This window comes from Thamnophis sirtalis, unplaced genomic scaffold (genome assembly GCF_051295495.1).
Source record: "Thamnophis sirtalis isolate CommonGarterSnake01/CBP01778 unplaced genomic scaffold, rThaSir2_p1.2 scaffold_5, whole genome shotgun sequence".
In the NCBI taxonomy this organism is placed as follows: domain Eukaryota; kingdom Metazoa; phylum Chordata; class Lepidosauria; order Squamata; family Natricidae; genus Thamnophis; species Thamnophis sirtalis.
In genome coordinates this window covers 2,816,628-2,841,005 of record NW_028261385.1, presented here as the reverse complement: position 1 = coordinate 2,841,005, position 24,378 = coordinate 2,816,628, and the positions used below count along the sequence as shown (strand labels likewise).

The following is a 24,378-nucleotide window of genomic DNA, read 5'->3' as shown; positions in this document are numbered from 1 at the left end:
ATAGTCCTCGAGATACGACCACAATTGAAGCCAAAAAATTTGTGGTTAGGGGAGACATTAGTTAACTCAGTTCTGCCCCGTCTTACGAATTTTCCTGGCACAATTGTTAAGTGAATCACTGCAGTTGTCAAGTTAGTCACATGGCCGGCTTCCCCATTGACTTTGCTTGCCAAAAAGTCACAAAAGGGGATCACGTGACCCCAGGAGACTGTGACGGTCATAAATACGCGTCAGTGGCCAAGCGCCTGAATCTTGATCACGTACCAAGGGTCATAAGTGTGAAAAAACGGTCATAAATCACTTTTTAAAGTGCCATTGTTATTTTGAACAGTCACTAAATGAACATGTTGTATGTCGAGGACGACCTGTAATCAAGAAACACCAAACGAGGTGCATACAGGCAGACTCCGACTTATAACCGCTCATTAAACGACCACTCAGTTACTATGGCAGTGTTTCTCAACCTTGATGACTTTAAGTCCTGTGGACTTCAACTCCCAGAATTCCCCAGCCAGCTATGCTGGCTGGGGGATTCTGGAAGTTGAAGTCCACAGGACTTAAAGTCACCAAGGTTGAAAAACACTGTTCTATGGCATTGGAAAAAAGTGACATGACATATTTATGACGGTGGCAGCATCCCGGGGACACGTCACCCTCTTTTGCAACCTTCTGACAAGCAAAGTCCATGGGAAAGCCAGGTTCACTTAATGACGGTGTGAGTAACTCAACAACTGCAGTGACTCACTTAACAAGCAATGCAGGAAAGGAAAGTTCTAAAGAGGTCATAAGTTTTGCCCCGTTTTATGACATTTCGTTCCACACGACTGTGAATCACTGCAGTCGTTGAGGAAGTATCACGGTTGTTAAGTGAATCGGGCTTCCCCATTGACTTTGCTTGGCAGAAGGTCAGGAAAAAATGATCACGTGACCCCCAGGACACTACGACCGTCATAAATATGAGTCAGTTGGCAAGTATCTGAATTTTGATGAGATGACCACGGGGACACTGCAATGGTTGTTAAGTGTGAAAAATGGTCATAAGTCACATTTTTCAGTGCTGTTTTAACTTTGAACCATCACTAGACAAACTGTTGTAAGTTCAGCATTTTGAGTTCCTTCTGCATTTTTTTTTTTATTATTATCATTATTTTGGACTCTGTTCCCAACTTCAGTCAGGAAAACCTTTGTGTATTATGAACTTACCAATTGCTTCTTTCTTCCTCTCATCCGCTGCCTAGATTATTTAATTTTGTTCCGGATTCCAAACATTGGCTTGAGTCTGTATACATAGCATGATTCCTATTAACGTTTTTATGAAATTTGAAAAGGACATTCTTCTCCACTCTGTGTAATTATCAGAAGCACATGGTTCTTGAAACCTAACATCTGTTGGAAAATTACTGCAATTGAAAGTAGATTTAGATTTAGATTTAGTTTATTTGTATGCCGCCCTTCTCCGGGAGGGACTCAGGGCGGCGAACAACTCGGAGGGGGAAAGGGAACATAAAACACACTACACATGGTTAAAATAAGCAAGAATCATACAGCCATACAGGTCGAGAGGGGAGGGGAACTCATCAACCCCAGGCCTGCTGGCACAGCCAGGTTTTGACGGCTTTCCGGAAGGCCTGGAGAGAGGTGAGGGTCCGAATCTCCGCGGGGAGTTCATTCCAAAGGGCCGGAGCTGCCACAGAGAAGGCCCTCCCCCGGGTAGTAGCCAGGTGGCATTGGCTAGTAGACGGAACCCGGAGGAGGCCAACCCTGTGTGATTTAATGGGTCTTTGGGAGGTGATTGGCAGCAGGCGGTCTCTCAAGTACCCAGGTCCAATACCATGAAGGGCTTTATAAGTTAAGACTAGCACCTTGAAGCGTATCCGGAGACTGATCGGTAGCCAGTGCAGCTCGCGGAGGATAGGTGTAACGTGGGTGTACCGAGGTGCACCCACAATCGCTCGCGCGGCTGCATTCTGGACGAGTTGTAGTCTCCGAATACTCTTCAGGGGCTGCCCCATGTAGAGCGCATTGCAGTAGTCCAGTCTTGAGGTCACAAGGGTATTGTAGGGTCTTCCCAAAAGTGCTTTTTCAGGAGGCAAATGGACTTTTTTTTTTTCTTTGAAGACGCTTCGCTTCTCATCCAAGAAGCTTCTTCAGCTCTGACTGGACGGTGGGGAAGGAAAGGATTTATATTCCTTGCAGACAGCTGGTCATTTGCATCCTTTTAGAGGGTCATTGAGGCCACTTGGAGGTTTATCCATGTCCTTGGGGTCACCTGAATAGTGCAAATGGGTGTGGGGCCTTCATGGCTTCAGGGTGTTTCTCTGCTCTGTGTCTTTTTTCTTTGGGAAGTTGAATAGCCCTCAAAGACCTCAAAGTTTCCAAAGCAGTTCAACCTTGACACACAGAGGACTGAGATGTTCTGAGGATTGGTGGCTTCTCCAAAAGGACTCTAGAACAGTGTTTCTCAACCTTAGCCACTTTAAGTCCTGTGGACTTCAACTCCCAGAATCCCCCAGGCAGCTGTGCTGCCTGGGGGATTCTGGGAGTTGAAGTCCATAGGACTTAAAGTTGCCAAGTTGAGAAACATTGCTCTAGAAGTTGTTAAAAGTCTGTAGAGATTTTTAGTCATCCTGGTTGTTGCAAAGGTGCTTTTTTTCAGGAGGCAACTGAACTTTCTGGTTTTTTTTTGTCTTTGAAGATTCTCTGACAGGAAAGTGGGGAATGGAAGGATTTATTTCTCTACAGAGTTTTAGCTATGCAATTTGGGATGAACACCCTTTGAATGATGTGGGAGTAGGAATGGATTTCCAGAGGAAAAATTTTTTCCAGACTACAAGAACCAAGAGCACCAGGAGCGTTTGGCGCACACGGGCAAGCACAAAATTTCACATGCACCACTATAATAAATTCTTTTTAGAGTGGGCATCAGAATTTGATTGCTAATGTGTCCTGGTGTTTACACAGAGAATGTGATAATAAAGTTTATCTTATTTTATCCTATTCCACCCCATCTCATCCCATCCCACCTCCTGGACTTAGAAGTTCAGAGTATCCAGGGCTGAATAAATTATTAGTAATTTAATTCAGGATTGAAATAAATCTGTCCAGCGGCCATAATTATTCTACTAAGGTAGAGAGTTTTATGGTCAAAGGGATATTAGAAAGGGGCAGGCAAGCACTTGTACTGAGGAAGAAGCAAAATATTACCAAAGCCATGGCTTATTAAAACAAAAGAAGGAACTTATTGTGTTTACACCACATTCTAAACAAAATAGTTTGGTGCCTGCTGTGAATGTGGGCTGATTAATTCTGCATCGTTTTGCAATCCCAGAAAAATTTGACCAAATTATTCTCAGATTCATCATGGAAAATGTGTCATGAAAAAGAGCCAGCAAGTGGAACCTATTTTCCAGCGAGCTAATTAGGAAAAAAAAATCAGGTTAGTATCTGAAAAAAAAAGGATTTCCAAAAGCATAATTTAAGTAGCAGCACATTATATTCTTTTTAAGACTACTAGGTTGAATTTTGAAGGAATGTTTCAGGCCACATGGAAATGTAAACTTATACCTGCTTGTTACTCTTATTATTGGTTTGCTGAATTTATAGAGTGCTGCAACCGGAAACTCAAGGTGTTTCCTAACACTTATAATGCATAGCAATGAAATAGGTGTGGTAAATTATATTCAGATGAAGTTGAATTAAAATTTAAAGCACACAACACTGACTTGGTGACAATTAGGCCATCCAGAATAACTCAGTTTAAGTAGTTCCTGGGACGTTAATTGACGAAGAGGTATAGAGTCTTGGTGCTCTCTAAGCTTGGTTGTTTTCTTGCAGATCTTTCAATACCCAACTAGGCAACATCATCAGTGCTAGGAGCGAGATTTGTGGAGGAGGAGACGAGAAGGAAGAGGGAGGAGGGAGAAGGAAGGAGAATTGTGTGATCCTTGGTGCTGTCTGAGCTTCCTTGTTTTCTTGCAGACATTTCATGATCCAACTAGGTAACACCATCAGTGCTAGAAGGGAGGGAGGTTTGTTTGTATACAAATACATACAAATGGCTTGTCAGTGTTGAAGGAAATGTTTGTTGTGCTTCTTTGAATATGCTGTTGTTTGATGCTTGTTTTTTTGAGTATGTTGTTCCTTGCTTGAGGTATCACTTCATGCTTGTTTGTTGGTGGGGTATTAATCCTGATGTTAATCCCTGCTTATCTGGGCTTTGATTGTTGGTGAGGAGCTGTTGTGATAGTTTTGTTTCCTTTTTAAATTTAAAAGATTTAAATTTAAAAGAATTGGTGTTAGATTGGGTAAAGGAAAGGCACACTCAAGATTAGGCAACAACAGCTCTTTATTGTACAGAACAATTATGTATAATCCAGGTTCAGTCTGACAGCAGCCCTTTTATAGGGAGCTGTGAGACCTTTCGACAATGAGATTGAACCTCTGTTCCAGTGGGAACATATGACCTTGGTGGAAACCATTGTTGCTAATATCTAACAATTGGGAACCTCCATGCCTCTTCCTGGCCAACATTTTGTTTGTTGCCTTCAAACAAACAAATACGTTTTCTTTGTTCCTGCCTCTAGGAATCTAGATAATAGAATCGTTTTATAAAAGAAACAAGCCCAGAAATGAAAACCTTATCTGGTGAAATGAGGTTGGTGTCAGAAAGTAACCGGGGAAGCAGTGTTTCAGGGGTTTGCTTGGGGTGATTGAAAGACGCTGCTTTCCTTAACACAAGATCAAGAGACATCTTGGTCAAGGGGGTTGGACTAGAAGATCTCCAGGGTCCCTTCCAACTCTGTTATTCCGTATTCCTGGCAATTATCAGAACAAATACCTACAGCTTTCTTGGCATGTTTTCCGAAACGCTTTGCCCTGGTTTGATTGAAAGAAAAGGACTGGCACAAGTTTACCCAGCTGGCTTTGGGCCTCTGGTAGGATGCCATGCCCAACCTCTGAGTCCACTACAGGTAGTCCTCAATTTACACCCATTCGTTTAGTGACGGATAGGGCTGAATACATGCTGACGACATGTCTTTTTGTTCATTGCAATGCGATGCTACTCAGATTGGATCCTGCAACTTAATAGTTTCCACGTAGATTATGTTGCAATAGTCCAAATGGGAAATGACCAAGTGCCCCTAAACACAGGTAGTCCTCAACTTACAACACTTCACTTAGTGACCATTCAAAGTCACAACGGCACTGAAAAAAGTGCCCGATGACCGGTTTTCACACTTACGACCATGGGGATGCGGCAATGGTCGTTAAGTGTGAAAAAACGGTCCCGGGTCACTTTTCCAGTGATGATGTCACTTTGTAGTCCTGTAAGTCCAGGACTATCTGTATATTAATATAATCTATTCTTTTTTTAAAAATCCTAAAATCCAACCAGTTTTTCCCAGTAACGAGGGGGGGGGGGAATAGAAAACCTTATAGGAGCTTCCCTCGGCTACCAGTCAAAAGTTTTGGACCACATTTCCCATCCGCCCCCTGCGAGCGAGCGAGGGGCGTTCCCCGCTCGCGCCACGCCACTCCTGAAGAACACGCCCTCTTCCGCGGCTCTGCCGTCTCTTATTGGCCGCCCGCTTCCGCGTCGCGTGACCGAGGCGGTGACGCAGCGCGGCGCCGTTGGAGGCGGAGGCGGAAGAGGCGGGACGGGGTCGGGACGGGGAACAAGATGGCGTCGCCCCATTACCGAGGAGCGTCTGGAGGAGGGAGCCGGTGGGCCTTCGCCGTCGTCGGCCGCGAATTCTAACTCGGAGCCGCCGCACGGGGGTCAGGAAGCGGAGGAGGAGGAGGAATAGCGGCCGCAGGGTCCGGGGCGTAGCCGCCGGAGTGAGTACGCCTCAGCGCCGGCCTCTCCTTATTCCCCGAGCGCCGCTGAGGTAAAAAGGCCGTTTTTCTCCTCGGGGAGGGGGGGGTGCGGAGTCTGCGCAGGCGCAGTGCGCCCGGGGGTGTGACGCTCGGCCCGGGGGTCGTGAGAATCCGGCTCCTCCGGCTTTAAGTTCGGTCCTGGACCCCCGGATCCGCCCTCCGAGTTGAGATTGGACTCCTCCGGCCTTTGAATGGGCCTCTTGCTGCCTTCTAGGCCGGTCGTAGCCGCATCCGGCCCACTGAGACGGTGGCTCTCCTTGGCCCGCTGCCCTGGGGGGGGGTCGATTTGGGGAGGGGAGGCCTCCTGCTTCGGGGAACAAAAGAAGCTTGGGCGACCCAGGGGAGTTTCCGAAGGCTGACCTTGGTGCGGTGGACTAGGAACAGAGCAGCGGACAGGATACTTCCTGGTTTGTGTGGTTTGTTTAAAAGGGTTTGTGTGGCCTGGTGTGGCTGGCAGGATGCACAGCCTTCTCTTAAATAAATAAATATATTTATTCAATTCCTACCCTCAAAACGACGCTATAAAGCACTGCACACCAGAACAACTAGAGACAAGGACAGTTTTTCCCCCGAACGCCATCACTCTGGTAAACAGATAATTCCCTCAATAGAATAGGATTCTTTATTGGCCAAGTGTGATCAGACACACAAGGAATTTGCCTTTGGTGCATCTGCTCTCAGTGTACATAAAAAGACAACCTACATTCGTCAAGAATCCTAAGGTACAACATTTAATGATAGTCACAGAGTACAAATAAGCAATCAGGAAACAATCAATATCGGTATAAATCATAAGGACGCAAGCAGCAAAGTTACAGTCCTGTAGTCATAAGTGGGAGTAGATGGGTGATAGGAACGATGAGAAAACTAACTGTGTTGTGTCTGTCATCTGCACCTCTATAACTGTCTGATTTGGTTCTGCAACCCAACAAGACAGACAGACACAGACTTCAGAAGGTAATCAGAACTGCAGAAAAAACAATGGCTACCAACGGGTTCACCGACAAAAGGGCGAACGACAAAACTGCGCCCGACTAAACCGTGTCACTGACGTCATCAACAGGGCGACAACAGCGCGGAGAAAGAAGCACGCTGTAAACCCTAAACCTAAACTTAACCCCTAAACCTAACCCTAACCCTAACCCTTAACCTAACCCTAAACCTAACCCTTACCTTAAGTTAAATCGGCTTTCTTTCGACACGCTATTTAAAGCGCCCTTCTTTCTCCGCGCTGACTGTTGTCGCCGCGTTGATGACGTCAGCGACGCGGTTTAGTCAGGCGCGGTTTTGTCGTTCGCCCTTTTGTCGGGTCACGCTACCAACGTGCCTTCCATTGAGGACCTGTACACTGCATGAGTCAAAAAGAGGGTCGTGAAAATATCTACAGACCCCTCGCATCCTGGACATAAATTGTTTCAACTCCTACCCTCAAAACGACACTATAGGGCACTGCACACCAAGACAACTAGACACAAGGTCAGTTTTTTTTCTGAATGCCATCACTGCTAAACACTCTGTTCTTGTCTGAGATTTCCAGGGTCCTGTGGTTTAATTTATAGCCCTTTCAATACTTAAACTTGAAAAACAGTGGGTTTTAACTAGAGGCAAAGTCCTTTCTGAATTGGGAAGATTACTCTTCACCATTCTCAAATAACTAAAGACTTCCTGTTATCTTGGCAGTATTTTGCTAGACGAAACCGGTCTTATATCACAACTGGTATAAGGGCATGGATCTGTCTCACACACTGAGATTCTAATCTATAACCACTAGAGATGGACAGCTCTTGTATAATTTGTATAGTGTAAGTTATAAGGGAAGTTGCATATTAATATATTGTACTCTTCTTTTTTTCTTTTTTGGGATGAACACCAGAAAGGAACAATCAATGCTGATTGTTGACTAATTGCTCAACTAAAATTTTTATGAATCATCATTAATTTGTTTTTCTACTCTTCCCAGACTTTGGCATTACATTTTTTCACAGAATTATTTGTTAAATACATTTTATGCCTATTTTTTGTTTAAATGATGTATTGAGAAAGGACATTTAAAACATTATGGTTTTTTGGGGGGAAATAGGTTACTACAGTGCCTAAAACTATGGCAGCATTTAAGCCTAATGATCCCTATGATATAAAATGGGTTCGAAGACAAGAACTTTCAGTTTGTATTTGCAGAAGACAGCTGGGCAAACAAAGAGGATCAAAACATTTTTGAAGATTCTTGCAAAATAAACAATTTGGACAGTACAGATATTAGAATAATTAACATATGATATTCCATGAAATATTGGATGATTATAGAAAATATTGGTCTTCATCAAAACTGGCATAATAAATACCTTGAATACAGAAAGGTGAATTTCAGTTGTTTAAGTGTTGTTCAGGGGTGAAAAGTCTTGCTGTCTTGTTACAGATTTTAAGAACTGTCAAGGAAGGCTTTTAAATAGGGAAAATGTTGTTATATTTTTTCTGTGGAATAATCCTTGGAAAAGTTAGATATTATAATGGAATATTCATATTAGAACATGAATTTTGGAATGTGAACATGCCTTTTATTTTGAAGTGTGTCTGATTTTATTTAGTCCTTCAGTTATTGAGTAGTTACAGTTAAGATATTTAAACTTTCCTAAACAACTTGAGCATTAACACTTTTTATAATATATATATTATTTCCAGTAGAGAAGTATTTGCGTCGATATCTAAAAGATGCTGGTTGGTTATCTGTAGGGTAATTATCATTGTGCTTCAGTTCCATTTGACTTTTCTGGTTTATATTGATGCTTACATGTTTATGCATTTTCTGAATAAATGAATATGCTGCCTACCTCCCCTTAATGATTTTGAGCACCTTATAGTTAAAAGGATGTATATATGGTTTTAGGTTTTTGCTAAAGTTATATTTGTTTGAAACTCCCTTTAAATTAGGCCATAGTCCATTAACTTATATGTAATACAATATGTTTAAAGTGGAGGTTGTTTTGGATTTACAACTACATTTGGGACCAGAATCTCGGTTGTTGAATGAAGCAGTTGTTAAACGTGATGTCATATGACTGCTTTGCCAAGGATCACAAGTCTGGCATTCTTCATTGCACTTGTTAAATAATCTTATATGTTATTAAGCAGGCAGATAACCAGGTAAGGAGTGGAAATTAACTCAGGGAGGTGGAGGAGACCTGCCACAGACCATTTCTGAATGTCTCTCCACTCAGAAGCTGAAAATTCTCCTTGTCAAAAATAGGATTTTTCAGCCTCTAAGAGGAGAGCTACTTGTGTGGGGCCTGCACTGGAGCTTCTCACTCTCCCCCCCCCCCAAGGCATCCTGCACTTCTTATTCACTGTGCTTCCTCTCTGATCAGCAGCTGAAAATCCTACTTGGATTTCAACTCCCTCTTTCCTCTATTCCCTATCAAAGAAACTCAGCTCAATGGCTGCTTGGATTTCAGCAGAAAACTCAGCCACCAGCCAGAGCTGAAAGAGGTCTCTGACAAAATCCAAATGGGCACAGAGTTCTTTCAACCAGCCCATAGGCAAGAGGGAGTTCTCTTTGCAGGTGGCAGCAGCTTGCTACTTTTCCTGCCGGCTTCCCCAATGACTTTCTGGGGAAACCGTCAGAGAAACTTGTGAATCACGATCACATGATTGCAGGGTGCTCGGCTAAGTGCAAATAGGTTGCAAAGCACTCAGATCATGATCATGGGGTGGTGATGTGATGTTTTGTAATAGTTGGAAGTTCTTTACTGACCACAAAGCACCTTTTCTGAGGCTGTCTTTCATTTGAACTGTTGTTAAGTGAAATTGGAACGCAAGGCCTATCTTTATTACACAGCTCCTTGTTGTAGCTGGAATTATTTTTTATGGGTGTTTTTATTTTTTTGTTGGTTAGAATGAAAAAACTAGACTTCCAAAATGTTTACTGGAAGAGATTTAAGAGACTTCAGAAGGTCGATTGTGTAACAATTACACACATGAACAACAAGTTTGGAAGCTTGTGATAAATTCTCACTATGTTACGTAAGTTGAACTGCAAATATCACGGGGTTTTCCAAACGGAAATTTGTTTTCAGTATAAATTTGCTAGGCTAGTATTAATCTGTAAAATCAGTCACCTATTGAAGCCTAACACCTAATAGTCATTCTCAGTCATGAAGATTTCTGAAACCAGATCAGACTAAAACTTTCCAGAAAGTCAAGATTGCTAATTAACAATGTTAAAATATTTTCAAATTGACTTGTTTTTTAATCCGAAACATTTACTTTAAACGTGAAAATGGATGTTTTGATCCTCTTATACTCAAAATAGTATTTTGACCTTTCGATTCTTCCAAAATGAGCTATGTGTCCTGTCTTGAGCTGAAAAAAAGAATAGAATAGAATAAAAGAGTTGGAAGGGACCTTGGAGGTCTTCTAGTCCAACCCCCTGCCTAGGCAGGAAACCCTGCCTGTAACTAGCCTTACATTCAAAATGAGATGTTTCCCATGCTCTGTGCTTTTTAGAAAATTATTATTATTACATTTATTTGCCACCTAACTCTCCATGGGACTAATCTAGGCAGCTCGCAACCATAAAGAAACGAAGAAATAAAAAAGGAAGTTTAAACAAGCCAAAGTAAAATAATAGAATAATAAAATAAACAATGCTTTGATTATGGACTGAGTCACTGCTGGCGAGGTTTTCCCCTGTAGCTGTTCCAGTTATGAAATGGATAATTTTGTAAAGAATGTTGACAAAAGGGCCGAGCTTTCCTTTCTGTACTTTTGTTTCTTATTCTTGGCTTTTAGCTTTGCATGAAACTGATGTCATAACAGTCTGTCATGTTTGTTGGGAATTAAGGATGGTTCAACGTTACTTTCTTACCGCTTAGCCCAAATTTGAGTTTTACCATTGCCTTTTAACGTGAATACAGTTCGCAGACTTTTATGCTTCCGCATTTATCGTACTACTGGATGTTATACTAATTCAGTTGCATAAGGTTAATATCAGATTGACTAACTCACACTTCTCATTTGCAGTTTGATTACAACACATTTTTTACCTTTGCTCTCATCTGAAACACCCTAATTTTTTTCTTTCTCATATAATTGTCACACTTCCCAACGTTGTCCACTATATAGGCAGAATTGCTTCTATGCTTTTTTTAAATACCGTGTTTTCCCCCAAAATAAGACCGGGTCCTATTTTCTTTTGACTCCTGAAATAAGCGCTTGGTCTTATTTTGGGGGAGGTCTTATTATTTTTGGGGTGCAGGAGATGGCAACCGTGGTCACCTCATTGCTGCTGCTGTGTTGCAGTAATTTTAGGGAGGGCTTATTTTAGCACATGCGCGCAAAAGCGTGATTGGGCTTATTATCCGGGGAGGGCTTATTTTCAGGGAAACAGGGTAAGTGTTTCAGGAGTAGCTATTTAATACTATGTAAATAAGAGATTCTTATACCTACCAAGAAATAAATTAGGCTAAACGTGGATGCTGGTTTCAATTATTTGCTTTTGTAATATGAAAGTACATGGGGTGGAAGAGAGCTGACGTCGCGATGGCACAACATGCGATCTTGGTGTTCCAAGATCACAGTCGAATTTCTGCCACTGGACGGTCCATTCGGACCTAAACCGTCCCGCAGAGGTGGTGATTGAGAAGGGCACATCCTGCTGATCTCAGGGACACTGCAAAGTCCCTGAAAGATCCAGGAATAGCTCTTTTGTCCGGCGACAGAAACGCAGCTAATGAAGCTGCTGAAATTGGGACAGCTCCAGAACGGGAAGAAAGCAGAAAGAGAAAGGGTGTCAAATTGGTGAGGAAATTTTATTATTAGAGGAAGAGATTACCCAAGAAAAAATTTAAATTAAGTTAAGATTGAAGACAAAAGACTGTAGGCAACGAGATTGATCTGCAAAGAACTTAGTGTGTTATCCAGTTTCTAATTTCTTTTTTTTTCACGGATGGAACTTTTTCAGGGGCTCCCTATTTTTTAAACTGAATGGATTCTTTCTTCTTCTTTTTTCACTTTTGCTTATACCTATGGATTAAAATTCTCCTTTTTTAAAATAATGCTTGGTTTGATTGATTGGATTGTTTTTGATCTCTATTTAAGGGTTTTTTTTCTTTCTTAAACTTGGAATATAAAGAAGAAAATAAGGATTATAAAGAGGGTTGTAACAACAGGAGGAAAAGCAGTTATGCTGCCACTTAGAGGCTGGAGGCTGGATACATTCTTTTTTCTTCTTTCTCTTTGATCACTTGAGATTCAAGGTTCTTTCAGCTTGTTTACTGAGAGTGATAGTAGGAAGAGCATAAGTTGTTTATACAGGTGCCTTTTGGAAGTTCTATCACTAGCTATTGGAGAGAAGACAACATTTTGACTTGAAAGATAATAAATGAACCTTTGAAGTTTATTAAAATAGTCTTGAACCCCATAGTGGCAGTATCTGCAAAATTGAAAGAATGACCCAGCAGGAAAAAGAAACTGTAATATTGCAAATGATTATGTTTGAAATTCAAAATCTATTTAGTTGTGACAGAGAGAATTGAAAAGAGATTGGAGAATATGGAATACAAAACAGAAAAATCTGATGGAGAAACTGAGGTTGTTTACCAAATGAAGAAAGTGGAGGACAGAGTTAAAAAGATGGAGAAAAAAATGAGCAAACAGATAAGAAAACTGTGGATACTGACAACAAAGTGAGCGTGGTTGGTAATGGCAAGAGCGGAATATGGAAAGGGGAGATGGATGGATTGGAACTTTACCCCAGACTCAAAGCACAGAAGAAGAAAAGAGAGAAAAATTGATGGAGATAAGGAGAGAAATCTTGATAGAAGTACCAGTGATAACCAAAGATAAGCTGATGGAAAGAGCAGGTGTTGGGTTTCAAGCTTTTGTGAGATACGAAAGGAACAGCATGTTGCCGAGGGAGGTTTAATTCAAGATTTATTAAGAAAGTAACTAGAACATTAATGCCACAAATGGCAAGAGATATAAGACCGTACTATTGCTGGAGGGATACAGGTTGATGCAATGAAAATGTATAATAAAAATTAAGGTAAATTTAGTTTACTAGTAGTATATATAAAATGAAGCAACAATAGCTATAGTTAAATAATGATTAATAATGATAGCAATACATATAGATATATTAGTTTGATAATATGATATTTTATATAAACAATATATGGAGATTATGAGAGGAGGTTTAAAAGCTTTATCTAGAATATGTTATAAAGATGCATTGTGATTGGATGATTTTAGGATGATTTAATGGAATGTTATCATATAATCCTATTCTAGATTTTGAATATTATATATAAAATGACGTAAAAACAATAATAGTCAAATTAAGGTTGAGATATAATAATCGTGATATACATGAATATAGGTGAACTTAAAATATGCGATTTGATATGAAAAGCAGGTGATGACTATGGAAGAGATGCTTGGAAATACTGTTACCAACTGACACACTTTCTACAATTTGTAATGGAAGATGGGTTTTTGTTTGTTTGTCCTTGTTTAAAAACAAATTAAAAAATTTTTTTTTAAAAAAAGGAAAGTACATGGCAAAACACTGTGTTTTCCCAAAAATACGACCTAACCCGAAAGTAAGTCCTAGCTTGATTTTTACATGTGTACCCAATATAAGCCCTACCCCCAAATAAGCCCTAATTAAGACGCCGCTCACTCCACGATGGGGTAAAAACTAAGCTAGAGTGGGGTGTGTGCAGCTGCCCTATTACTTACCTTCGTACAGTTGCAGCCAGGCCTCAAGTGAGGTATGTCAGTGGATAAATAAGACCTGTTCCTTTTTTGTGAAAGGGTCTTGTTTTTGGGGAAACACGGTAGTAGAGTTGAAATGCCAAATTATTCAATTATTTCTCGTTTGCAACTGTTTGCCTAGCTGAGTAGAATCCAGTTATCCCTTTGATTCCTGGTTCCAGTCTGTGAGCGTAAATCCATGTGGAGTGTAACAGGAGTTAAATTCCTCGAGTGTTGCTTTTCTTGTAACTAGTATAACACCCCTGTTTGTTCATAAAGTATTATTTTCTTACAGCACAGTGTCATTTCTTGTCAGTGCCGTAATCACAGCATGACATATGATGGGATAAAGCTACCTTTTAATGAACTGGAAAATTGTTTCATTGATTAGAATTGATTTTATTGCAGACTTTCTAGCCTAATTTTCCTGTAGTAACTTTTTATCAAGACTTTATCAAGTGCAGTGATTGTAAAGCTGGATACATCTCAGTGCAAGGACTACAGGTAGTCCTCGACATACAACAGTTTGTTTAGTGGCTGTTCAAAGTTACAACAGCACTGAAAAAAGTGACTTACAACCGTTTTTCATACTGCAGCTTGATTTAAATTCAGGTGCTTGACAACTAGTTTGTATTTATGACGGTTACAGTTTCTCAGCATCATATGATCATCTTTTGCAAATGTTTGGCAAGCAAAGACAGTGGGGAAGCTGGATTCACTTAACAACCGTCTTGTTAATGTAACAACTTCAGTGATTCACCTAACAAATGTGGCAAGAAAAGTCGTAGAATAGGGCAAAATTCACTTAACGAATTTCTCACAACATAAATTCTGGGCTCAATTGTGGTCATACCTTGAGGACTCTAGCTGTACAGCGTGTGTTTTAACTTTGCTTTCCACTGGGTGTAATTTCCTATTTTGAACTCTCGTCTGTGTGATTGATAACAGAGCAGGGTTCAGCTCCTTATATGGAGTCATTGTCTGTCTCTAGACGGTAGGATTTGCAGAGTGGTTTTGTGAAAATTGGGTAATACCACGGTAGTTTGCCAACTGTAAAGCTTCCATTTTGAACTATTCTTAAAGTTGCCAAATTCATCTTTGATCAACTTAAGACCTTTGGGGAAAATGAGATTGAAAGGCTTAAGTAATGAATCATAAGGAATACACACTCTGCTCTTGGAGTAGTGTATGTTTTTGAGATAATTGTTACCCCACTACTTGGATGAAGTTGGCATGAGTGATGCAATCAACGTGAAGATGAACTTCCCAGAAATGAGATTCCAAGAGGTGATTAATATAGGTTGATTGATGATATTGATGTGATCCATTCATTCATGTCTGACTCTTGGCGGTTGTCTGGGCCAGGACTCACAACATCTTCTGACGTTGCACTGCTTCTTTGAGTTGTTTTATGCTCTGATTTTGACTTTGAGGGTGTCCAATGTTTTGGGGTGGCCTGGTTTCCTTTTACCAATAACTCTCCCCAGCGTAATTGCTTTTTCCAGTGAATCTCCCTACGTGACATGGCCAAAATAAGTGAGACGCACTTTGTGATTTTACCAGTGGCACGCCTGGTGTTATGCCCTCCTTGCGTGTTGGTCACCTCTGCTGTCCAAGGAATACGCAGGTGCCTTCTCCAGCACCACCGCTCAAAAGGAGTCGATTTTCTCTGGGGAACATGCTAGAATGGGCTAACCTACATTCGGTTGTCGTGATGTCCTTGCATTTCCAATAACTTGATTACGTATTTTTAGATCCATTGCCTTCCAGTTGTTAGGCAGAAGCAACTAATGTGCTTGATCCCATTGGTCATTGGCCACAAGAAAACTGGTCAAATCATTAACAGACTCAAGTCAAAGTTCTTCCCGGCAGCCTGAATTTGCTACTTCAAGACCTTACAGTTCTTGCTTGACAGGAAGGTACAGAAGGAAAAACTTGTCACAAGCTGTTCCCTTTATCTCTCTGGCAGTGTTATGGCCCACCAACGGAGCTGGCAGCAGAGTCGGTCAGTGAGGAGTTTGGGGAGGAACATGGGCCAGTCCTGGAGGCTGGGGAAAGTTCGAACAAGGGCTCGGCGTCAGAGGCAGAGATGGGGCCAAGGCTGTCTGGCAGTTCTCAGCTGCCTTCGGAGGTAGACAGCAGTGAGGCAGAGGACCTGGGGGCCTGTTCCCAGTGTGCGCATGCACAGAGCTGCCAGAAGAAAAGAACAGTTCAGAAATCAGGGTCGACTTGGGAGTAAGGCCACAGGTCAATGGTGAATGGCCCCTCCAATAGGAAATAGCAGTTAGACTAGCAGTTAGACTTATGTACCGCTTCATAGGGCTTTCAGCCCTCTCTAAGCGGTTTACAGAGTCAGCATATTGCCCCCAACAACAATCCGGGTCCTCATTTTACCCACCTCGGAAGGATGGAAGGCTGAGTCAACCCTGAGCCGGTGAGATTTGAACAGCCGAACTGCAGAACTGCAGTCAGCTGAAGTGGCCTGCAGTGCTGCATTTAACCACTGCGCTACCTCGGCTCCTAAATAAAAGAGGAGCAGGCTTTTGCAGGAAACCATTCATTAGTTTGTTTCAGGAGTGTGAAGATCTGTCCGTGAATCTCAGGGACTCTGTGCCAAGTCTTTCCTTGCACAGCTCCTCCTTTGGAAAATGTCAACATGGCAGCTTTCCACGCTAGATAAGGTCTGTGGTCATGACGTCACCTTTGAAAGACTGTTTGCCAGGCCTTGGCTGAATGTGAATGAGAGGAATTCACATTCGTTTAATAAAAGGGGTTTTTGTAAGGACCAGGACTCTGCTTCATGCTTTTGTGGGAAGCCTAGGGCAGAACAGGCAGGGATATGTGGACCTGAGAGACCGCCTCCTGCCGATTACCTCCCATAGACCGATTAGATCTCACAGGTTAGGTCTCCTCCGGATTCCATCTGCCAGCCAATGTCGGCTGGCGACTCCCCGGGGGAGAGCCTTCTCTGTTGCAGCTCCAGCCCTTTGGAACGACCTCCCCGTGGAGATCTGGACCCTTACTACCCTCCCGGCCTTCCGCAAAGCCACCAAGTCCAAAGCCACCAAGTCCTGGCTGCTCCAGCAGGCCGAGGGGGCTTGTGAAATATCCAGCCCCATGGTAACTGTGAATGTTGCATATTTTAAAGTGTTGTTTTTGTCTATTTATCCCCTTCCCTTGTTTATTGTGAGCCGCCCGGAGTCCTTCGGGAGTGGGCGGCATACAAGACGAATAAACTCAAACTCAAACTCTTAATAGACCAGCTCCTATCTGAGCAGAAGGGTCTGAATTTGTTATTGGTCAGTAACACTGTGTGCCCCCCCTCCCCCGCTTGATAAGAAGGTGGGTGTTTGACCTCTTCTCCAGAGCACCTGAAAAGAAGCAAAGGATCGAAGCTCCTGAGAGGGAGATCCAACCTGGAAATAAAGAGAAATTTCTTGAGGTTTCCAAGAAAAGATTGTGCAAACCTTTATCTGGGATGGTCTAAGGATTCCTGCTTTGGCCGGGGGGTTGGACTAGAAGACCTCCAGGTTCATTTCTAGCTCTGTGATTATCAAGTAGGCCAGGTCAAGGTGCAGACATCAGAAAGATTCCAGAAATGCAACTTAATTGTAGAACAGGTAGTCCTCAACTTACGGCCCCAATTGAGCCCCAAATTATTGTTGCTAAGCAAGACAGCTGAGTTTTGTCTCATTTGATGACTTTTCTTGCCACCGTTGTTAATTGAATCGCCACAGTTGTTCAGTTGGGAGCACAAGCTTCCCCAAGTTTCCTTGTCAGAGGTTTGATCCTAGGACACGCCAACCGTCATAAACACCGGCCAGTTGCCAAGCTTCTGAATTTTGATCAGGTGACCACGGGGATGCTACAATGGTAATGGTCGTAAGTGTGAAAAACAATCACAAACTCCTTTGTCAGTGGTGTCGTAATTTCGGTCACTAAGCAAATATTTGTAAGTCAAGGACTAACCTGTATCTTCGGGAGGATTTCAAGAGACAAGTTTATCTCTGTCTCATCTCGTATTCAATCTGAAAGTCAGGGTTATTTTGAGTTTCTTTCTCACACCTCATTCCTTCTGTGAATTGTGTAACATTTTCTGTTCCCTCCTTAACGATTATTTCATATGTTCCCCAAGGTGCTTCCCATGTTCCTTAACGGAAGAGAAAGGGTGGCAGGGCGGGGAACCTTTGGGCTTCTTTCTCCCTTTAATGCTTATGCCTGTCAGTTTTCAAGTCTCATGAAATATGGCAGCCTCATGTGAGGTGAAGGACATGCTGATTCAGTGCCATAAGCCTTTCCAAACACGTGCCTCTGTACTCATCTCGTGTCGGTTCTTCATATTCTTCATTATTCGAGGTAGTGAAAGATTTGCTGAACATCTCTGAGCATAAATGCCTCGGTAATCATTTTCCTAGCGCAGTGGCTCAGTGGCTAAAATGCTGAGCTTGTCAATCAGAAAGTTCGGCGGTCTGAATCCCTAGCACCGCGTAACAGAGTGAGCTCCTGTGACTTGTCCCAGCTTCTGCCAACCCAGCAAGTAGAAAAATAGGGACCACCTTTGGTGGGAAGGTAACAGCACTCCGTGCACTTTTGGTGTTGAGTCATGCCGGCCACATGACCCTGGAGACATCTTCCGACAGCGCTGGCTCTTCAGCTTTGAAACGGAGATGGGCACCGCCCTCTAGAGTCGGGAACGACTAGCACATATGTGCGAGGGGAACCTTAACCTTTACCTTAATCGTTTTCCTATGGAATGCCCTCCGTCCAGAAGTTGTGGGTGCTCCAACATTGGAGATCTTTAAGAAGAGTTTGGGCAGCTGAACAGCCATTTGTCCAGAATGGTATAGGATCTCTTGCTTGAGCAGGGGATTGGATTAAAAGATCTCCAAGGCCCCTTCCAACGCTGTTAATTCTGTAAAGGAGAATTTCCTAGACAGACACATTCTACAGGCAATGGAAATATTGATTGAATTTAGTGTTTAGCATTTACCTAACCCTAACAGTGTACTACTTTGATTTTGCTTAAATCTGTAGATATCTTTTTGAAAATTTTAAATCACGGCAACTGGATAGCAGTTAATTAAAACAGAGACATTTCATTACTCTCTTTGGAGTGAAATTTTGGGAAGTCAAGAGTTGTCTCAGTTTTAATAAACTTTGGTCCAGTTGCCACCATATAACCTTTTCCTAGATTCCTTTGGCCTGGATGATTGGGTCTTAATTTACATGTTAAACCTGTAGAGGTAGTCGATTTTAATAAGTTCAGTTGTAAGGAGAAATAGAAATAGGCTCCGACGATAGGGAACACCCTCCTTCTCCAAAGAACTAGTATTAAAAGCAAGCTTCCACAGAGGCTAAGTGATGATTTGAGGAGGGTGGAGGGAAGGACACACACAGGAAATAGAAAGAGGAACAGGTTATAAAGGAAGAGCTATAAAAGAGGAGAATTTAGGAACTGCCTATGGAGATTCTCCACCATCCAGGACCTGGTTGTTCCAAAGGTGCTTTTTTCAAGAGGCAAATGGATTTTCTGGTTTTTCTCTGAAGACTTTTCGTTTCTCCTCCAAGAAGCTTCTTCAGCTGAAGAAGAGCTGAAGAAACTTCTTGGATGAGAAATGAAAGGTCTTCAAAGAAAAAACAAGAAAAATTATGGGCGTTTTCGATTTAATGACCACAAACGAGCCCCAGATTTCCCTTGCTAAGTGAGATGGTTGTTAAGTGAGTTTGCCCCCATTTTATGACCTTTCTTGCTATAGCTGTTGGGTGCATCCTGTTAAAGGTAGCCACATGGTTGTTAGGTGACTTTGCTGGTCAAAAAGCCACAAAAGAGGGTCAGGTGACCATTGTGACCGTCATAAATATATGTGATTTGCCAAGCGCCTTAGATTTGGTCATGCGACCAAATGTGGCAACGGTTGTAAGTGTGAAAAACGCTCGTAAGTCACTTTTTTCAGTGCTATTCTAAGTTGAGGACAATCTGGGATTTTTTAATTCTCCCTAAGTCACCGGCCCCCAATCTTTTGAGCACTAGAGACCAGTTTCATGGAGAGAGGTTTCTCCGTGGATGGGAGGGGACGTGTTTTTGTGGGTTGCCTGCATCCCGTGGATGGAACTTCACTTGTTTGCCCGGTTTCTAGCATGCTTTGGACCGGGACCGGTCCACAGACTAAGGGGTTGGTCCACAGCCCTAAGAGATTTGAAGATTATCGTTAGGGACGGATCATTATGGACAAAAAACTGTGTGGTTGCAAAGAGCCAACAATGACTTAATGTCACATAACTTTCAAGATAAAAGATGCTTGCTCCTGGGGAGAAAAGCTATGGCAAATCTAGACAGCGTACTAAAAAGCAGAGACATCATCCTGCCAACAAAAGTGTCTATAGTTAAGTGTTCTGACACCCCCCTCCAGCCTGCAAATCACCCAGACACAGGCTTGGCTGTTTGCCACTCTTTAATCACGGAGTTATCAACTCCTTTGGCTGAAGGCCCAGACAAGACTCACATGCAAGAATAGTTGGCAGCAACCCAAATCCAACAGACACGGATACAAGACAGACAAGAGTTTTCCAATACTGTTTCAAACGATTGTTTCCTGCAAATGCCCCCTCCCAACTTCTCCACTTATATACTCTATTGGGAGGGGCCAAGCCACAACCACCTGGGCTTAATCATCGTCTATGAGTCCGCTCCGGAGCTGCTGCTTCCGTTTCTCCGCCCTTCTTAATCTTGCGTCAGGGACAAACTGCCTTTGATCCTCCCCACTGCTTCATGCCTCAGGCGCCTCCTGTTGGCCAACCAGCCTCTCTGGTCCCTGCTCTGAGTCTGAACCCTGCCCAGGGTCCTCCACATCTTCCCTGGCAGACTCATATGGTTCCTCGGTATCCGAGTCCATCAGCAGCTCAACCGGATCCTGCTGGGCCACAACAGTTAAGGCTGTGGTTTTCCCAGTTGCAATAGATGGCTGTGAAGGTTGCACCATAAGGAAGGCTGAGCACCAAAGAAAGGAGGCCTTTGAACTCGGGTGCTGGAGAAGACTCCTGTGAGTCCCTTGGACTGCAAGGCGATCAAACTGGTCAGTCCTAGAGGAGATCAACCCTGATGGCTTTTTAGAAGGCCAGATCCTGAAGAGGAAACTCAAATACTTTGGCCACCTAATGAGAAGGAAGAAGGACTCCCTGGAGAAGAGCCTGATGCTGGAAAAGACTGAGGGCAAAAGAAGAAGGGGACGGCAGAGAATGAGGTGGCTGGATGGGATCACCGAAGCAGTCGGCGTGAGCTTAAATGGACTCTGGGAGATGGTAGAGGACAGGAAGGCCTGGAGGAACGTTGTCCATGGGGTCGCAATGGGTTGGACATGACTTTGCAACTAACAACAACCACAAACTTACAAGATGGTGGTTCTCCGGCAGGACTGCCATGAGTTCCTCTGGCTCATCTGGAATTAAGCCAGCAAATGTCACCCCCCATGGTTTGTGCCAAAGAACCTCTTGCTTGTGGTGTGAATACAGCCATTGGCTGAATTTCCACAGCACACTACAACTGTGTAGTTTGTGAGGTGCCATGGATCGTCTTCACACATTGAACAGGTCCTCACATAATACAGTTTGTTTTAGCGTAACGTATTGGAGATTTTTGCCAACCCAGATTTAAAAGTTTACTGATCTAAACCTCCAGCCTAAGCACGACAGTTGGTCTTTTAATCTTCCCCAAAGGGTGGTTTTTTAAAAAAAAAAAAATCCCTGGGCTGCCAAGGAATGTCAGGAAATAGCTTGAATAGCTGCATCTTCTCATAATTCTTGGCTTTGGGGGCGTAGGCCAAGAACAAAGAGCCCTACTTACACGGAGAGTCACCACATCTCCCAAATCTTCATGGGGCTGGTTGGGGCTGGGAACAAAAAGGCCTTTGAGTCAAGGCTGGAGACAACCTTTTCCATTTAGCCCTGTTTCTCCAAAAAGCACCAGTCGTTTATTTGAAAGCTTGGTGCAACGGACACAGATCTGCCTTCTGGGTCACTTATGTTTTGGCTACTGGGGCTCTTATCAATAGCAAAGCTCGTAGGATCCCAAGTTTGCTCCATTTAATTGGAGAAATAGATGGAGGGACACAACTTCACTTCACAGACTAGAACACATCATCTCCTGGGTGATTGGTCCAAAGTCACCCAGCTTTTGTGCTTAGTTCAGGACTAAAACTAATCAAAAAGATGTAGAAAAGAGTGCAGAGAAGAGCAACCAAGATGATTAGGGGACTGGAGGCTAAAACATATGAAGAACGGTTGCAGGAACCGGGTATGTCTAGTCTAGTGAAGGAGAGGACTAGGGGACACATGATAGCAGTCTTCCAATATTTGAGGGGCTGCCACAGAGAGGAAGAGGGTCAAGCTATTCTCCAAAGCACCTGAAGGCCAGACGAGGAATCATGGATGGAAACTGACCAAGGAGAGATTCAACCTGGAAATAAGGAGGAATTTCCTGACAGTGAGAACAATCAACCCATGGAACAGAAGTTGCTTTCAGAAGTTGTGGGAGCATCATCCCTGGAGGCTTTCAAGAAGAGACTGGACTGCCTTCTGTCAGAAATGGTGTAGGGTCTCCTGCTTGGTTGAGGGCTTGGACTAGATGACCTACAAGGTCCCTTCCAATTCTGTTAATCTGAATCATTGCTTCTTGGTGATTGGCCCAGAGTCACCCAATTGTCTTTCGTGTCTAAGGCACTATAACTCCCAAATGACTTTCTTGCCTAAAGTGGACCTAGAATTCACCATCTCCTAGTGAATGGGCCGAGGTCACCCAGCCAACTTTCATGGCTAAAGTGTGACTAGAACTCACAATGTCCTATTGAATGGTCCAAAATAACACAGCCAGCTTTTGTGTAAGGTGGAACTAGAACTCCCAGTCTCCTAGTGATTGGCTCAAATCACCCAGGCCAGTTTTTTGGCCTAGGACAGGACTAGAAATCACCATCTATGAGAATAACAACCCTTACCAAAAAAAAAACACGATGCATCTCATTCTTTGGATAGGGAGAAAACTTCAGTTTGCAAATACGACATGATACAGTTCAAAGGCAAAAAAAATCATATTTCTCCAGACTCTTAATCGGCTGAGTTTGCGAACAAGAAGTAAAACAGCGTCTACCGCACAAATTCAGTTGTTGATCCATCATCTTGTTCTGTGTAGCTTTCAGCTATTGCTTCAGCCTATTTATAGAGAGAAGCTTGTCTTGCGTATGGAGGAACGATGCCAATGTGGCCAGCCAACACAGCTTGTCTCTGTGCTTTATGTGCCGACTTAAAATTGTAATAACAAGTTTCCCCAGTTGCTACAGGCCTTTGCAAAATATCCGTTTTGGAATTAAGTTGACTATGGCGCTAATAGAACATCTTGTTTTCCCTGATCTGGTTTGCCTCAGTTGTGGTTTCCAAACTGTTATCACAAAAAATTAGAAAACAACGCTTTAACACCAGTCTGTTTTAAATTTTGATTTTAAGATCTGGTGTATAAAATTAGCTCTTTCGTATTGGCTATTTAGTTTGCAAATTTTGCAGTACAAATAGTCCTTGACTTACAACCCTTTGTTTAGTGACAGTTCAAAGTTACAACAGCACTGAAAGAAGTGACTTATATGTGAATGTTGGTCACACTTACAACCATTCCAGCAAACCCCCTGGCCACATGATCAGAATTCAATTGCTTGGCAACTGGCATGAACCTATGACAGTTGCAGTGTCCCAGGCTCCTGTGATCCCCTTTTGCGACCTTCTGACAAGCAAAATCAACAGGGAAGCCAATTGTGGTCTTAAGTCAAGGATTAGCTGTACTTGGAAAAATACAACTTGTAGTTTTCCTGATCAGATGTGCTAAATTGTGTTGTACAAGGTCACAGGCTTAGATTACTCATCTGGTTGCCCTTTTCAAGTAAGGGAATGTTACAAATGGAGCACAGTTTTAAGGCAAATTATGACTGTGTCCATGTTTCCATCAAAGTAGAGCTGGAAGGGACCTTGGAGGTCTTCTATGCCAACCCCCTGCTCTAGCAGGAGGCTCTGTGCCATTGGCTAAATTGCTAAATACACCTGTCTTCAACTTATGACCACAATTGAGGCCAACATTTCCGCTGCTAAGCGAGAAATTTGTTAGGTGAGTTTTGGCCCCTTTTACAACTTTTCTTGTCACAGCTGTTAAGCGAATCATTGCAGCTGTTAAATTAATAACACGGTTGTTAAGTGAATCAGGCCTTCCCCAATGACTTTGCTTGTCAGAAGGTCGCAAAAGAGCATCATATGTTCCCGAGACACTGCAACCGTCATAAATGTGAATCAGTTGTGAAGCATCTGAATGTAAATGACCTGACCCTGGGGAATGCTATAACGGTCATAAGTCTGAAAAACGCTCGTAAGTCACTTTTTTCATTGCCGTTGTCACTAAGGGAACTGTTGTAAGTCGAGAACTCCCTGTAAATTAAATACATTTTTTAAATCGTTGACTGAATTGGAAATAGTTTAGATTCAAAAACAGTGCCAGACAGCCATCCAGTTCGGAAGAAAAATCCCTCTAGCTTAAATATGTTGAAACCCCCCAAATTAGGGGATCTTTCACGCCAAAGTTGAAAAGTATTTAAAGAATTTCAAAGTGGGTTAATTCGAATCTACCTTTGCAATTGGAATCAGAGTTGGAAATGTGTGTTAAGTGCCTATTAAAAGCCATGACCAGGGGTCAAAGAGATAATCATGACAAATAGTTCTATTTGC

The 24,378-nt window shown here is 42.7% G+C and overlaps 1 protein-coding gene across 3 annotated transcripts in view; it reads left to right on the top strand.

The window, feature by feature from the left end:
- Nucleotides 1-5,649: 5,649 nt before the first annotated feature.
- The window catches only part of UBAP1 (ubiquitin associated protein 1), a 41,414-nt gene continuing 22,685 nt past the window's right edge, over nucleotides 5,650-24,378 (top strand). The window contains exon 1 of one of the 3 annotated variants that reach the window (XM_087715243.1): nucleotides 5,650-5,838. The gene's annotated coding sequence lies outside the window, so the exon portion shown is untranslated. Of the gene's footprint in view, nucleotides 5,889-24,378 lie in introns of all 3 variants that reach the window. The other 2 variants (XM_087715244.1, XM_087715242.1) reach the window with 2 other exon arrangements.